Below are 16,528 nucleotides of genomic sequence, written 5' to 3'. Positions count from 1 at the left end.
AGCCAGCTTCAAGTTAATATTCTAGCAAGAATCAATGGCATAATTAAAATTTATGGATGTCCCTCATCAACAGTTCCATATGACCAAGTTTACAACATGGTGGTACTTGGATAAATCATTTTGTATTTATGGATGGCTCATAAAAAGTCATGAGGAGGACTTATCCAGAAGGGATGACGGAGTAATTACATACTGGTGTGGTTTTAAACATAAATGTAATTTGTTATTAGTGCTGTGAGCTGAAACATGCTTGACTTAAAGGGACAGTGCTGTGTCAATACAAGCCTCATGATACTGCCTAGTGTTTGGGGTAGCCAGTCTCATATCTCACCTTCAGAAGGCCATTGCCTCTCAGCTTTTTGACTCCACTGGCTTGAAATGTCAACATGTGTAGAAAGCCCTAATTGTTAGAACTGTTCTGGGTTGGTTTCTTTGTCCCAGTGGAAAATGACAGTGGACATGGATGTCAGATTTAAGTGCCCAAAATCAGCTAACAGATGGCTGGTTTTCACTCTGGAAGGCTGGCTGCCTCTGAGCAAACCTGATTGCTCATGGGTAAGGCCAGGACTGTCTGGTCACCCCTCTCCAACTCCACAGCTACCTTTGGGATGTTTTTCTGTGCCAGTCAGAGGAAAAAGATGCATTTTGTCACACCTTTCCCAGCAGGTTGGACTCTGCTTTACCCAGGTCATTTCCTAGTGTTGAGTAGCACACGCCTTAACCTGGCTTAACCAGGTGAGAACTACATGGGGTGGAGAAAATCCAAACTACACCCACCCACACCAAAGTATGTCCTCTGAAGAGAGACAGCTTTCATTGCAACTAACCCTGCCAGTGCCTGCAAAAGCAGGTGGGTTTGAGGAGTGCAGTGGCTTTGCCAATGTTGGCATTTGGGGCAGAGTGGGACATAGGCCCCCAGTAGGCAGCAATGCCCAAGGAGGTGTGTGGGCTGATTTCCTACCTCAACTTCCCTCTCTATGTGGGAAAACTTGTGTCCCAACCAAAGGCAAAAGTTTGACAGGATGGGGGGAAACAGACTCAAGTTGCACCAGAAGGAGTTTAGATTAGATATTAGGAAAAATTTTATCACTGAAGGAACAGGCTACCTAGGAAAGGGGTGAAATAATCCCTGAAAGTGTTCAAAAGGGGTGTGTGTGTGTGGATGTGGCACTTGGGGATATGGTTTGGTGGTGAACATGGTGATGCTGGGCTAATGGTGGGACTCGATAATCTTAGAGCTTCCAAACTTAGCGATTCTATGATTCTATGATTCAAAATGCAGACTTAGTGCAGCTGGACATTGAGCCTCCTCTTCCAGCCCATCTTCCCAGGTATTTTACCAAGGACTGTCCTGCAGCACAGGCAGATACAGCCTTTGATTCCCAGGAGAAATAATCATCCTGCCATGTAATTGTAGAGCAGCATCTTATTCCTGATTAATGGTAGTATAAATGAATTCTGATAAATCAGTAAGGAGAAATTAAAGATGTGCAAGCTGAACGTCACTGATGCAACTCACTGTCTTCTACTGCAACAAATATTGTGTGATCCCCGCAAGGGTTATGTCCACTTTACTCCTAATGCTTTTCACTGCTTCCCTTAAATAGAAGTTCAGTTCTGATAAATAACAGTTCTGATATCTGCCTATCTTCTGATGAGTGTCTTTCTTAAGAGGCAAGTAAATGAAGATTTTCTCTTTGCTTAATATGCAACCCTGACTCCTTTTGCTCACAGTAGAAGGATTTTCATGGGGTCACACTGGCCAAACTGTAATTACAAAGGATTGCAAAACACGGAGAAGATTATGTTGCTGGTCTTGAAGCAATTGAGGAGACAAAGAAAGAAACAGGTCGAAATGGAAAAAGCAGGGAGGAGGGAATTAAAGGATGAATAATTAATGTTATAATTTGCTACACTGGAATAGTCATCTCAATTAATAAAACCAATAATGCAGAACTGTCATTTAACAAATTCCTTGTAAACCTGCTGTGCTCCTTGCATGTGCATTTTTGGGGAAGAAGGGCTCAAGTTGTTGGCCAAAGCTGAAACAGCTCTAAACTGAGCACTTGCCTATTTAGTGCTATTGAAAGTCCACACTGCTCTCAGGGAGCAGGTTTGACACACTGAGTCCTGCCATTTTTTGAATGAAAAGCATGAAAAGCATGAAAATGGCTGAGCTGTGCAGCCAAGCTCTGAGCATGGGCTTTGAAGATGCAGAGTGCCTTGGAGGTCAGAAGGAGCAGGCACAGGGTGCTGGGGCTGAACAGGTCTGATCACCATCTGCAGAGGCTGAGTAGAGCCATTTCCTCTTCAGGCTCCATCAGCCACTGACAGACAACAGTCTGAGACAATGTGGTCATATTTGTGCTACTTGGGACATAACTTGGAAGCATGAGCAGGCCTTATGTTACACATGTCAATATTTCAGCATTTTTTGTTATTGTGAGGCTTCCTCTCTTTGGGAAAGATACTCATTCCAGGTACTTGTACTCTGATAAGACAGCTGTGTTCAGGGCCATAGTGACCACTGCCTACACCAGCTGGCTGACAGCCTGCAGCCCTGCTATGGTGCATGTCAGTCTTTTGAAAGCTACAGATAAACTCATTGTACTATTTATCTGAATTTATTTAAGCACAAAATAACCTGTCAGAAGGAGTTTGAGTTTTTGCTGACCTTCACCTGTTACACAGCTCCAAACCTGGCAGCATATTTAAATCTGGAGTGTAAACACAGCCAGCCTTGCTGTGCTCCCCTTCCAAAAGACTGTTTAGGTTTCAAAAACCAGCCATGAGCTGAAAGAATTTGTTCAACCAACTCATTGTGTTTCCTTCCTAACTGCTACTAATCTGCTCAGAGGAAGGTGCCTTTTTTTTTTCTCCATGCTGGAGGTTGTTATATCAAGGCTTAAAGCTGCCTGCCGGGAAAACAATCACTTATGAGCTGAAATACACTGAAAGTGGCATTTTGCCAAACAAAATGCATTGCTACTGTCATGCCAGGGACCCTCTCACTTTGCACATATTTAAGCATCCAGGAAGGACTTAATTACAAAGAAGTTCATATTCTTTGGGGGATGTTGAAAGTGTTCTTGGCTGGGTTTTTTTGTTAACCTCCTCATGAAACTGAATCTTCCCTGGCAGCTTTAAAGCACAGGGCTAGTGGCTTTTCTTTCTGTCCCACAAGTTCAGTTCAATCTCCAGAAATTTCTTGTTCATTTGGAAACATGTTGAGATTGCAATCTGTTTCCAAGGACAACCACGTTCCCAGAGCAAATTTACAGGCTCCTTGAAACGATGATACTTATTTCACAAAACACTGAGTATGAGAGGAAAATTAAAAGCCCATAAGGAAACTAAAATCCCCAAATTTGAATTGTTCTGGCTGATTTCAACAGAGGCACAAACAGAGTAGATATGGATCTGGGGCCTCCCTCTTATCACTGAGCTTGTGCTCTTGGCCAGGTGGTTGAGTGCTTCTTAGAGATGGCACAGCAAGGTTTGTCCCAGCACTGCTCCCTCTTGACACCTCAGCCCTTGATCAGGATCCCCCAAAACACTGTTTTTGCCATAGCATTATTAGGATAGTGTATGCCATCGGAAGTATGTTGCTGGTGAAGTTGGAAAAGATGGTGGTGGCTGCACCTCTTCCATGCAGTGGTACCTCACCCAAGTTCTGACAACAAGGAAATGGTTACTCTTACTTGGCTCATCCCTTGGTGGCTTGAATTGGGGGTGATGTTGTAGCTGCTGCTGAACCAAGTAAATTATTTCCCTACAGACAGGATGGACTCACTCCAGACTGCTCCTCTGCTGATTCAGTATTTAGGCCTTCCTCTTCAGCCGTCCTCTTCAGCACTGCCAGACAGGAGACAGCCCTACGAGAGGAGCCTGCTGAGACACCTCGCAGGGCAGTGGGAACTTGTTCTTCAGTGACACCCCGGATGAAAAGGGGAATCCTTTCCCTCATCTGATGTCCATTTGGAGGGCAGGTATATGGAGAAAAGGATCATTTTCAGTTTTGTGATATTTTTGGAGATTTTAAAAGAAAAAGGCAGATCAAAATAGCCTGTAGCAGTAGTTAGTGAAATACTTGCTTGAACCACGGCATTTCCAGAGTAATCGTTGCTCTGAATAACAGAAGCAGAGATTCGAAGCCAGTCTCTAATTTTCTGAGTGAACAGTGTATTCATTCAGGAGTGACAGACTACAAAGCCTACTGTGAAGCTACAAATCTGTATTTCACCGAAACTAATATACTTCCATTAAAAACTTCAATTTCAAAAAGCTGATATGCAATGGTTAAAAAACAGGAGTAGAAAAATTCTCAAACAGTTCCATTTTGGATTTTCTCTCTTTCAAACTTCAGGATACTGTGATAAACTTGAGGCCTCTTGGTATCATTTGTAATGTCTTAGACGCCTCTGGTTTAGAACAAAAAGCATTCCTGGGGATTAAATAGCAGCCCTTTGTCAACATTTTGGTGTTTCCACTCAGTGAATACAAGGATTAATTCAATGATCCAGCCAGCTCAGTTCATTGCCAATAAGAACATTTTAAATACAATACTAACAAGACATTTTTATTTCAACTTTTGACCTCAAGGTAGCAACTGCAGTAAAGCATGAATACAACTGGACATGGCTTGTAATGGAGGCCTGAGTTATTTTCCAGCTAAATGGCAGCTGGTATGTGTGTGTTTGCAATATCTCTTGTGGGAATGCATTAAGCAGAAGAGTTAACTAGTGTCAACTGATGATAATGCCTGGTGCTTCCTCTGGGGAAAGCCCTAGAAATGGGCTGGGTAAACACCACACAGACTGCAGACACTGTGGCATGTTTGCTAAGGGGACCTTCAGCCGGCAGTGCACAAATATTCTGGAGAAACTGGGTGCTCCTGAATCAACAGGCCCTTACTCCAGCCAAATGTGAAATTGTTTCTCCTGGAAGAGATAAAGGCACTGGCAGAAATGATGAGTTATTAGGTTAGTCATCAGCATCAGCTTTGCAAATGCAGCCAAATTCCAGCTGACTGTGGTTAGCCTGGGAAGACTGCACACAGCAGGTAAATGAGGCAAATAGTTGATGAGTCAGGGAAGTATTTTTCATACCTTTTTGAACAGGTCAAATATACAGTTTTCCCAAGTGGGTCATTCCATTGTACTTTGCCATGTATCAAGCATTATTACCAGTTTATTTTTACCTGATGTTTGTTTTCTTTTATATATTGAAAAGTCTTAAATCTTAGTCTCATTTGTGTCTGGAACATAAAGGGCATATTAACCATTTTCTACCAGGAGAACCTGGGAATAAGCCAGAGAAGCTCCTCATGGGTGGGAAAGATGGATGTTTTGACACATCTTCATGGGATTCCTGATTTGCACAACCATTATCAGTGCTTAGCATAGGTCTCAGCTAAAACCAAGGTTCACAACGTGTTGTACATACCCCAAAGCTTTGTACACCTATATGTAGTAAGAAATCACAAAGTTTCAAAAGAGCTTTGGCCCAAGTCTTCCATGTTATTTGGAAACTGTTCTCGAGTTACATACCAGAGAGATTTAAGGACCTGCCCTGAAGCCTCAGTTGATGATGCACAGTTTGACACAGGAATTATGGCTCAATTTTGCAGCTTACAAGCTGATACAAAGAAATTCAATGGCTTAGGCAAGGTCAAGCAAGAAGTCTCCCCAGCCCTGATCCACAAATCCAAAATATCAATTGCTGAGTGTGGGTAATGGATAGGGAAGGGAGATGTCAGAGGCCAGTGTAGGAAAACAGAACAAATGAGGAGCTGAGTGTTGAGACCGAAGCTGACAGGAGAAATGGGTTGCAATGAGGGAGATGCAGGGAGTAGCCTGGATAGGATGGGAGCTCCTCAGAAATGATAGAAGGGGTTTGTCTCCAGTCCTGAGCCTGCATCCATCAGAGTGCCTTGCACGTACTCCAGAGCAGTGCAGACTTTGACTAAAGCCAGGCACATCTCAGTGGAGGGAGCCAACTGGGAGCTTCATCCCTAGCTAATACAAACCCACTCCTTTGTGGTTTCTCTAAGCTTTATTTATGTACATAAATGTTTTTATTTTTAAATTATATATTACTGCTTTTATATTTTATTATTTTGTTTATAGATTATATGTAAGTTTATGTACTTATTTACATAAACTTTCTTAAGGCAGGAGCAATTTTTTAAATAGAGGTGGTTTACTGCTCCATCCCTTCACACTGGATACCAACTGAGCCATCGAACAGGTGGGGTAAATCCACCCCAAAGGGCAGGTGGATGGAGCTGAGCTTTTCCTGCACAGACCTGTGATAAGTGTAATCAGCTGGAGCTGACACTGCTTAATCTGGGCTGGCAGGAAGGCCATTTAGCAGCGTGTCCTTGACATGAGTATCTCTCCTCTACAGTTATCACAGAGCCTAGATTCACTGAGTTTCAGGGTGTGCAATGTAGTTCAGAAGAGGAATCTGAGTCTCTTGGCCTTTCCCTGTGGGAATATGTGTGTGCAGAAGAGGGAAGATGGATCTCACCCTGCTCAGAACACGTTATTGATCTTGAACAGGGAGGTTTTCTTTGCTAGGTGGGGGGATGCAAAGCTAAGTAAAGAGGATTTCTTTTATTATGGTTGTTGCTTTTGCATGGATGTTGTTCTGGCAAAAATATTGCTGTGGGTTTATAAATTATGTGTGTCCAAAAGGAAGGACTGGTAAAACCTCCCTCTGTCCTCATAGCAGTGTTTGCTACAGGAAGATGGATTGGCTGTTCTTTTTGACATGAGCGATGAGGCCAGGATTTTCTCTCATTATAATTGATCATGTAAGCAGACAATAGGAGAAGACACTTCTCCAGTAGATCTGTATTAATCCTCTCCAGTGCTGCAATTTGTTGCTACCTGTAAGTAGAAGCTCTGAGCTGTGCCTGAAGCCATCTCCACAGCCTGTGCAGCCCTGTCTGCCCCCTCCCTGGGCTACCCAGACCTCTGGCATGCAGAGGTTAAGTCCACCATTGTATCTCAGGGGTTATTTTTGTGCAGCCTGTTTATCTTCAGTCCCAGGTCATTAATAAGCATCCTTTTTCAAATACTCTGGACATCTGGAATATGGTTTGCTTGTCTTCTGAGACAATGATATCCTTTTAGACTGGTGAGGGAAGGATGAAGACTAAAGATCCCCTTCTTTGGAAAAACACAGTCTACATGTTATTCTCTTTAATTCATTCACCTGTCAGCTGGGATTGCAGGCTGCTGGAGCATTGAAGCAGGTATTTAACTTTCATGCACATGCACAGACCCACTGGTATTGCCTCCCTGTCACCACCACTGCACAATGTTATATTTGCACCCTAAGCGCAGGCAGAGCCATTTGGAAAAAAGCAACATCTGCTCCTTTTATACAAGACTAACTACTCATATACCTACATCATGGCAGCAAACATGGTAATCTTCAGCTCTTTTTATTTCATTTAATACTTGTTTAAACAAGATTTTTTAATTTTTTTTAAGAAAAATAGCCAACACAAGGGGTTCTTCAGTTGAGAGCTAGGAAAATGCAGGAAGATTTCATGGGTCTGTTCTGCTCATGGGGGTCAGCTGCAAGGCTCTGGGAGAGCAATTTTTTTCTCTCATTTTACACTTCTTTTTGAAAATGAACCAAATTCTAGAAGTGTTATTTTCCTATGTAATAACCAGAGAGGGAATACCCAGATGGAGCAGGCATCATGATTTGGGTGAAATGTACCCCTCCCCTCCTGGCCTTATGTGTTGCTGTGCTATAGCACCTACGGTGGTTAGTGGGATGGTGGGACAAGGCTCCCAGTCCTCTAAACCCTCTATCATCCCTGGGAAGTACAGACCTGTCTGCTGACTGTCAGGCAAACCCCACACAGCTCAATGTACGCAATGGTTTAGACCAGCCCCTCCTGATGGGTTCCACTTGCAGGGGAGGTCACAACGCTTAAAGTAGGTGGAAGACAGGGAAAAATTAGTCCCAGGATTTGCAGCCAGAACTTGAGTCTTGGCCTTTCCTCCATCATCTTGTTGAGGCTGGAAACTCCTGTGATGGGCTCTCTGTCTCTGCAACCAGCAAGTCATGATCACATCAGACATGTGGAGCTACTGTCAACATTGTGCCTCATTTTCTACCTATAGAAGCTTTTGCTAGAAACATTTTAATGAGGCCTTTTGGGGCTTGAAGCAAAACACCAAAGCTGCCTGTTTATGACTGGCAGCTAACAGAGCATCTGGCTAATGATCATCTATTGATCATTCGTTAATGACTCCTAAACTATGAAGATTGAAACCTCTCAGTTGCATGCTCTGCAGATGTCTGCCATTGCTGCATCATGCCATGTACATGTTCTGCAAAATCAAAAAGCTTTTTGGGCCCCCCTCCGCCCCCTCAGGCCAGGAGGGAAAGGAGAAAAACCCCTTTGTGAGCCATCTCCAACTGAGCCCTCCTGGCCCAGTGTGGCCTCAGAGGAGCGGTGTTTTATAGACTTCAGTGGTTGCTTTTCACCATTCCTCTTTGAGAAGACACTCTCTCCCACAGAAGTAATGCAGAAAAATTGTGCCTGGAGCTGGAGTGGGGTTAGGGGTCAGCAGGCAGCCCTGTATGACTCAGGGCTGAGGAATGTGCAACCAAACCCTGCTCCTGCAGCAGGCACAGTCCTCCCACGGCACCCCCCCCCGGCACTGCTCTCTGCACAGAATCCATCGATCTCCTTTCAGGATGAGCACCCTGGTGTCACCTTGGCTAACTGGAGCAGCTCCCATGTCATGCTGCAGTCCAGAAATGGCTCCTAGGATTTTCCCAGTGCTCTTCCCCAATGTCTGGAGCAAATAGAAGAGGCACTGTGTTTGGGGAGCCTCTTGGTCAGGTTCATACTCCCACCCCAGAACAAGTGATGGGTGATGAAGGTTGCAGATGTCTTTGCTTGAAAATGCATCATCAGACCAGCTATTTCAATCAGGAACAGTCTGTTAGCAGTGGTTTGTAACTCCAGTCATCCTGGCCTCTCATCCCTTCCAGTCTCACTGACAGAGACTTCTGTCACCTCGGTTTCACCAAACTCATTTGCCCAGCTGTGTAAAATTACCCAAGTTTAAGTAACCCTGTTGACCTTCTAGAGAAGGGCTGCTCTGTGCTCCCTGCAGAGAAGAAATCCCTGGAGATGATGATGTAAGCCTTGGCTGGTCAGAAATATGGTCTTACTTTCCACAGCTTTTTGCCAGATCGTATCTTATTTTACTGCCTCAAAATCAGAGAAATATTAGTGAATATTATTTGCTGATAATGTCACTGGGGCTTGGCTAGTTCTCTTACTCTGTAGGAACTCTTTGTGGAAAATGCTCATACCAATTGCTAACATCAACTGAAGCAGTGTGACAGATGATGTAAAAGAAAGTTTTATGAGTTTTGATTCTCAGAGGTGCCCCAAAACCCACAGGCTCACCCAGGGCCTCTTTCAAGCTGCACTGTGAAGCAGGGGCTGATTGAAACACAGAGCCTGTACCAGCAGCTGTATGTGCAGGACCAGCTGTGGCTCTCGAGGTGGGAATGAAGGGAGGCTGGCAGTGCATCACTGAGCACAGAGGGAAGGCAGCTGGTGAGATTTTGAGAGTCAAGGGTGGTGATATGTCCCTCTTTTCCTGCCAGGTCAGTGTCCCTTGAAAAATGTGCATATAAACCCAGATCATATTTGCACTGGGATGATCCCAAACTAAAATGATCTATATGCAGTCAGGAGGGGTTTTGTGCCAAAATGCCCACACAACCACAACATGCCTGGCTGGTGCTCCTCACAGCCTCAAGATGCTTTCAGATGCTGAAGTAAATTACCCATGGGCTGCATGTCCCCTGATGGATCCTGTGCTTGGAGTTCATGTGAGGCACATGGGTGCAGCACAGCCCCCTCCTCTCCCACCTCCTGCTCTGGGTCTGCACCCCTCCTTCAGAACCTCGCTCTCCTGTCAGGTCTTCCGCTGATTCCAGCTCTCCCTGCACAGACACATCACATGCAAGAGGTGCACTTTCAGCCTGGCTGCAGCGCTTGTGAACTGCGACTGCTTCACAACCGGCAAAGGGATTACCAGGAACAACTCTCATTTTCTGCGTATACCTGTAGAGATATATATTACCCCAGCTGAATAGAAGAGACAGCTCCACCCCCTCTGTGGGACTAGAAAACTTCTCATTGTTTCTACTATATTTCATCTGCTGTGAGCTTGGCTTGTCCAGGATTTATCGCAGCTCATAATGTGTTTACAATGAGAAAACTCCTGGCATGCTCTTTTCCAATTACCTAGGTGGGATTTATCACTCTAGAGATGGCAAATGATGTGCAGGACCTCAATAAACAGTCTGCATTTCTGTGGCATCTGAATAAGAAAAGCCCTTTTGCAAATGATACCTTTGGCTTTAGAGTTCCAAACTGTTGCAGACATCATGGATCGAGGTTTACTAAGCAAAACTACATTTGCTGGTGACTGCTCAGGTACATGTGAAGGGGACAAGTTTGCACTGGCTTGTTGGGGAGCAAGGCTCCTCTGTACGGAAATGAATCATCAAGGCAGACAGTTTATGGTCTTTTGGGAGTCTGCAGCGGCTTTGAGTTTTAGGGGAAAAGCACAACTCACACGTAACCTGATTCCCTAGAGAAATCAATACCCCCCTCCCTCTCAGACCTTTGACTGAGGTCTTGACCATTTGCAGTCCTTAAGAATTGCAGGACACCCCTCTCAAGAGCTGCACCATTAATTAAAGTCTCTCATGCACATTTCAGCTTTGCACTCCTGTACTGTGTCCCTGGGCTCTGCACTACTGCTTTGAGCAGCTCTGCAGCACAGCTGTACCCTGTGAAGATGTCACAGCACACCCAGAAATACCATGGGGCTGCATCTCACTTGTTGCAGAGAAAGGACTTTCTCTGACAAAGTTTCACAGATTAATAGCATCAGAGAAAACCAGCCTGAAAGGGAATTTGAGAGGTCACTATGCAGATCCCTTGCTCCAAGACAAGTTTGACAGTGCTGAAACTAATCCTGACAGGTGCTTCTCTAATCTGTCCTCAAAAAAAAAAAAAAAAAAAAAAAAAAAGACAGACTGTGCTGCGAAGATTTTACAGCTTCCCTTGGGCATCCAACTCCATGCTTCAATATTTTAGGTTGAGAAAGTTTTTCATGATTTCTAACTGAAGTCTTTTTTGCTGTAGTTAAAATCCATAATCTCTGACCCCTTTCCAGGTGGACGGATAATTCCCTTCCTTTCCAAGGGCATTTTTGCCTTGTTTCAAACATTTATCTTTCCCTGGCAGTCACCTGTCACCCAGACTGATGTTCCCCAAGTCCTTTGAATCCACAAATCGTGTCTTCTAGACCTTAAATCATTCATGCAGCTCCTCTCTGAAGCTCCTCCAGCTTCTCCCTCCGCAAGTGCAGTAACAAAACTGCATATTAGGCCCCATCTAAGTCCTGGAAAATGGCAATGCTCCATTTGTCATGGGGATCAGTCCTTGAAGAACAAGGTGACCGAGGGATGACACTGTTCAGAGATCTCACCACCATCACGAAGCAGCACACTGCCTGCACACTCACCAGTGCTGCAGGTGTGAATAAATACCCTCGGCATGTGAGTCACGAATGCAGTGGCTGTGAGGACCTGCTGACTGTGAGGACCTGCTGGCTGTGGCTGCTGGCACGTCCCTCACCTTGCTTGTTAGCTGTTCTGAGCTAACAAATTAAAATGAGCACTGAGATTGTGCCTAAGATGTGGGAAGGCAGGTTTTAGGAGGCTTTTATCATTTTTGCAGAAATTACACTGGTCTGTGACTGTGTGGGTAAGGAAGATTCTAAACAGCTCACTCTGCAAAGTCCTTTCATGTCCCTTAAGAGTGAGCCAGGCTGAGAAACACAGACTGGTCCTTGTGGGCCCCAGAATGTGACTGCCTCTCTGCCTTGGTACTCCCAAGAGCTTCAAAGCAAAAGGAACACTTATTTACTAGCATTGACTAATGAAGAGAAACCCATGTAGGATTGACTAATGCCATCAGAAGATGCTTCATGCCAGAGGAATATAAAAACAAAAAAATGTGAACTAAGTTCAGGTAACAGATCCACCAGAAGACAACTTTTGTTTCTTTTCTTCTGAGATCAGATCTGTTCCCTGTACAACTGCATGAGCCCTAAAATGTCACAGGAAGCCTGATGGGAATGAGAGGTCAGAGCCTGGGGAAGGAAGGTGAGAATTGCATCTTTCATAATGACTGTGACCTAATGCTGACTAAGTTTTTGAGATTTGGGTGATTCCCATGTAAACCTCTTGTCCCTGTGAACCTCTTGCCATGTCATCCTATATTGAAAACTGGGAAGCATGTTTCTACAAGGGATACAAGTGTCTCCCTAATTCCGTCAAGGTATGGTGCTTTTCAGACATACAGAGGCATAGCAAAGCAGATTTCCTTTTGCTTTCAAAGGATTTTAGTAATTTCATTTACATTAAAAAAAAATTACATTAAAAAAGTCCAATTTTGTAAAGCATATGCAAGCAAAAAAATAAAAATACCATGTCAAAAAAAGCATACCTTTTTGTAGGTGCCTTGTTTCAATAATGCAGCAGACAAGGCCTCAGAGTAGGCAAAATTTCCTTTTAAGGATCTCAGTGCTTATGTATTTAAAAACAAAAGAACTCTCATAATTGTGCTTCTTAAACTTCAGTTTTGACTACACTAGTGTAATTAATTTATTAAGCCATGGGAGAATTAATTGCGTTAAAAGTACAGGCTCCATGCTGTCTGACTATACAGTAATTGCCATTTCATTTGACTGTTAATGGACATCTTCTTCCTAAATTTTTACCTAAGAAGGCAATGTAGCCCACCAAAAAAAAAAAAAAAGCATATTTTTGGTGGAGTGCATCAGGCAGGTATCAGAAAGGTCAATTAATTTTTTACTTTAAACAGTGACTGCCAATGATTTAAGTGCTGAAGCCCTGAAATGCTGTCTCTGTGCTTAGGTTTCACATGATTCCCTTTGCTCTGCTGCTTTGAAAGTCTGGTTGAGAGCCAGAGAGAGATGTTTCTCCTCCTAGGGCTTTGGCATGTGCCCCGTCCAGGATCTCCATCCTTATGTGGGCAGGATCCAGCCAGCAACTTTCCCCTCATCACAGGGCAAAGAATGAACAGTCAGCCATAGGGCTCATGTGAGGACTTTGGCATGAGGACGTGCTGTGGCATTAGCTGAGGGACACTCTGCAGTGCACTGACCCTAAGTAGGGCAGATGCAACTCAAACTTCCACAAAAGTGGGCAATTTTTAGATCCAGAACTTCAGCCTGCAATCCTGCCTTGCCCTAGGGCATCTAAACCCCACCAGTGCCTCGTGTTTTAGCTTCTGAGTTTCTGCAGCATCTAAGTGGGAGCTGGCCCAATGCTCTGTTCTTGGTAGAGTTAAGCAGATGGATGTGTAACTCCTGCCTTAGCCCCAGGTCCCAGAGCCTTCAGAAGGGCTTAAGAGTTGGGGCTAAGGCAGGAGTTACACATCCATCTGCTTGGCTGCCTCAAGACCTGGACGTCATAAGATTTCTCAAACACCGTGAGCACTCAGCAATCAAGTCCAAGAGAATTGTATTCCCTCCATGAGGAGCTGGCAGAGCTCAGCTCAGGACCAGCTCAAATAAGAGCACACTCAGATGCATTTGCAGACCCAGCCTCTGTGCTCCAAGGACTAAACTCCACACTGCATCACTCCAAGGGTGTGTCTTGAGTCATCTCTCACTGTCACCTATCCCTCTATCCCCTGTGAGACCAGGGCCAGGAGAGCATCTTTTGCTAATTGGCAGCTATTTCAATTTCCAGAGACACTCCATGGGTTACATTGAAGTACTAAAATACTAGTGCAGACAAGATTTTTTTTTTAAAATAGTTAACTTAGGAGAAGCCAGTGAGGGAGAGGGGAGTTGTAGGCAACACCTGCCAAAATAATGACAGGCCTTGGTGACACCTTAAAAACCACTGCTTTGAGAGGAGATGCCATGGCATGGCTCAGACCATGGCCCACTTTCCTTTGGGGACAAGTGGGACATCCTGGCCTGTGACCCCAGCACCTGTTGAACAATTCAAGGTGATAAACTGCTTGTCCTAAAAGACCTGCTTGTAACTAATTAAGATATTGCCTTTTCTTTGAGCATGTCTGCCCTCCAAAGCCCAACCCGTATGTACAGCAGCTAAACAAACCTTCAAAGGTGTTGAGTAGGTAAACACACCTTTAAAAGTGGTGTGCATTTCCTAGCAGAAGCTGCCCCCAAACAATGTTTTCCCAATGACTCAGGAAAGAAGGCCATTAATTTTATGTCTCTAAAAATAATCCTGACCTCTGCGTGCCTCTGCTCACTGGCAGCTCTGTGTTTGCAGGGTGTGGTACCATGTGCCTCTGCAACAGCATTGGGTGTGCACAGGGCAAAGTGCTGCTCCTCTGTGCCCAGCTGGCTTCAGTGTCCCACACCTCTGCCAGCCTTGGTCATGGCATTTGTCTTTGCTGCCACTGCCCTGCACTTTCCTTCATGATTCAGATCTGGACTATGCAACTGATCTTGTGCAGGAGTGGTAGAAAGTGCAGGCGTCCAAAGGGGATGATCCCTGAGGAGGCCACCTAAAAACAGAGACTAGACAAAAATAAGGGAATAAAGGTAAGTATTTATTTGAAAGGCCTTCAAAGGTACCCCCTGGGGAGCCAGAGGCTACTGCCAAGATGGACCCCAAGATGGACAACGGGTCACGAGTTCTTCACACTTTTATAAGTTTGGTTCATTTGCATATCAGGGTTAATTCTCCAATTAAGGCTTCAGTTAATTATGTCATTTCCCCAAGCTTGCCCCCCCTTTTAGAGGCTAGGTTTACATTTTGAGCCTGAGTGTCCTTGGAGAGCAGGCCTGGAGAGGCTTTGTTATGTCTACCTAGCACAAGAGAGCAGAAGTTAACAGGCTACAAGAAACTTCAGAGTTACACACTAGGCAGTACAGGATTTGAAAAATATAAAAGTTAAAACCTAAGGCATCAGGGACAATGGTCTATTCCAGCTGGAGGGCCCAAGCAGAAGGCCCAGGAAAGTTTATGTTGCCTTAGCTACAGCAGCAACTAGATGTCAAAGGCCACTGGAGTAAATGATCTTCTGATCTTTCCCTTACTGTGGGTTGGGTTATTTCTTCCTCTTCTTTTCTTCCCTGATTGCTTCACTGTGTATTGCTGAGCAACATTCAGAGTCTTATGCTTGGACATTGCACAACAACATACACGTGGCACAGGGTTGTCATTGACCTGTTGGGATTCTATATTCAGGCAAAGGGATTTCTGGGGAGTAGCAATACATATCACATCAGTAGTTATAGATTCATCAAACTTCACAAGCTGGCCTGGGGTGTTTCTGGGATAGAAATGAGCGTTTCCGATTTCAATGGGTGTATGTTTGCTTTGGTCTTTTTTCACTGAGAGCACTGGAATAACTTTTGCAGTCTATCTTACTTTTTTTAGTTTGGGCTAAGGTAAAACATTGAATTTCTGGCCTTTTGTTGTTCATTACTATCCAAATTTCAGATGAAAAGGTTAAAATCTTGCAATTTAGAATCCAAGATATCTAAAAACATTTCTATGGTTTCAGAGCATTTCATTTAATCACTGCTGGATTCATCTCACAGAGCATTAGGTGCCTACAGCAAGATATCAATATCTGAGCCAAATTCCCTGCTCTCGTTTTGCAATACACAAATGACAAATAGGTGTTTTCATGTCATGGTTCATCAGGTTTATTCCAGAACCCCATTTTTGAGCAGTCTACTTAAAGCTCTCCACTGTCTGTAAGAGGATTCTGGGCAACTGGGTCTAGACTCAGCCACCTCCTTGCCATAGTCCAGCATCCTTGCAGATTCATTAATGTATCCTTCATAGTTTCTAGCTTCTTCTCCAAAAGTGTCTTCTGTAGGTCTTGTGTCATGTCTGGCCAGTCCTGTCTGGGTATCTCAGACTGCCCAGAACTCCTCAAAAGGCATGAGGACCCCAGATTTTGACTGTGGTTGCTCAGATCACACATTGGCCAGTTGAGTCTGATCACAACATCCTGATAATCCCTTAAATAAATGCTTAAGAATTTATTGCAGATGGTGGCACAGCTGTCACCTCCCAGCAATGATCTGCTTTGAGTCAGGATCATCATTAAACTTCATTTCCCCTTGGTTGCACAGTGCTCTATGGGTGTTACTGTTTATGACACTGCACTTGAATTTGTCTGGCTTCGGTTTCCAGCCACTGTTTCTTGTCATGTCCTTCTCCATTAGATTTAAAAATCTGTTTAACATTGTAACCTTTTTATTGACTGTAACCTGAGTTGCCACTAAATCTTGTCCATTATAAATCAAACTGATCACTTTAAATCTTTTAACATATTTTTCCAGGTCTACAAAGTTCTTTTTTTATTTCTTCTGAATAGTAGCTCCATTTTGTTAACTCTCTCTAGAAATGCACGTGCTAGGATGCAGATTTCCTT

The sequence above is a fragment of the Aphelocoma coerulescens genome, chromosome 3 (assembly GCF_041296385.1).
Source record: "Aphelocoma coerulescens isolate FSJ_1873_10779 chromosome 3, UR_Acoe_1.0, whole genome shotgun sequence".
NCBI lineage: Eukaryota > Metazoa > Chordata > Aves > Passeriformes > Corvidae > Aphelocoma > Aphelocoma coerulescens.
The sequence above is the reverse complement of the archived record's forward strand: the minus strand, read 5'-3'. Positions refer to the sequence as shown.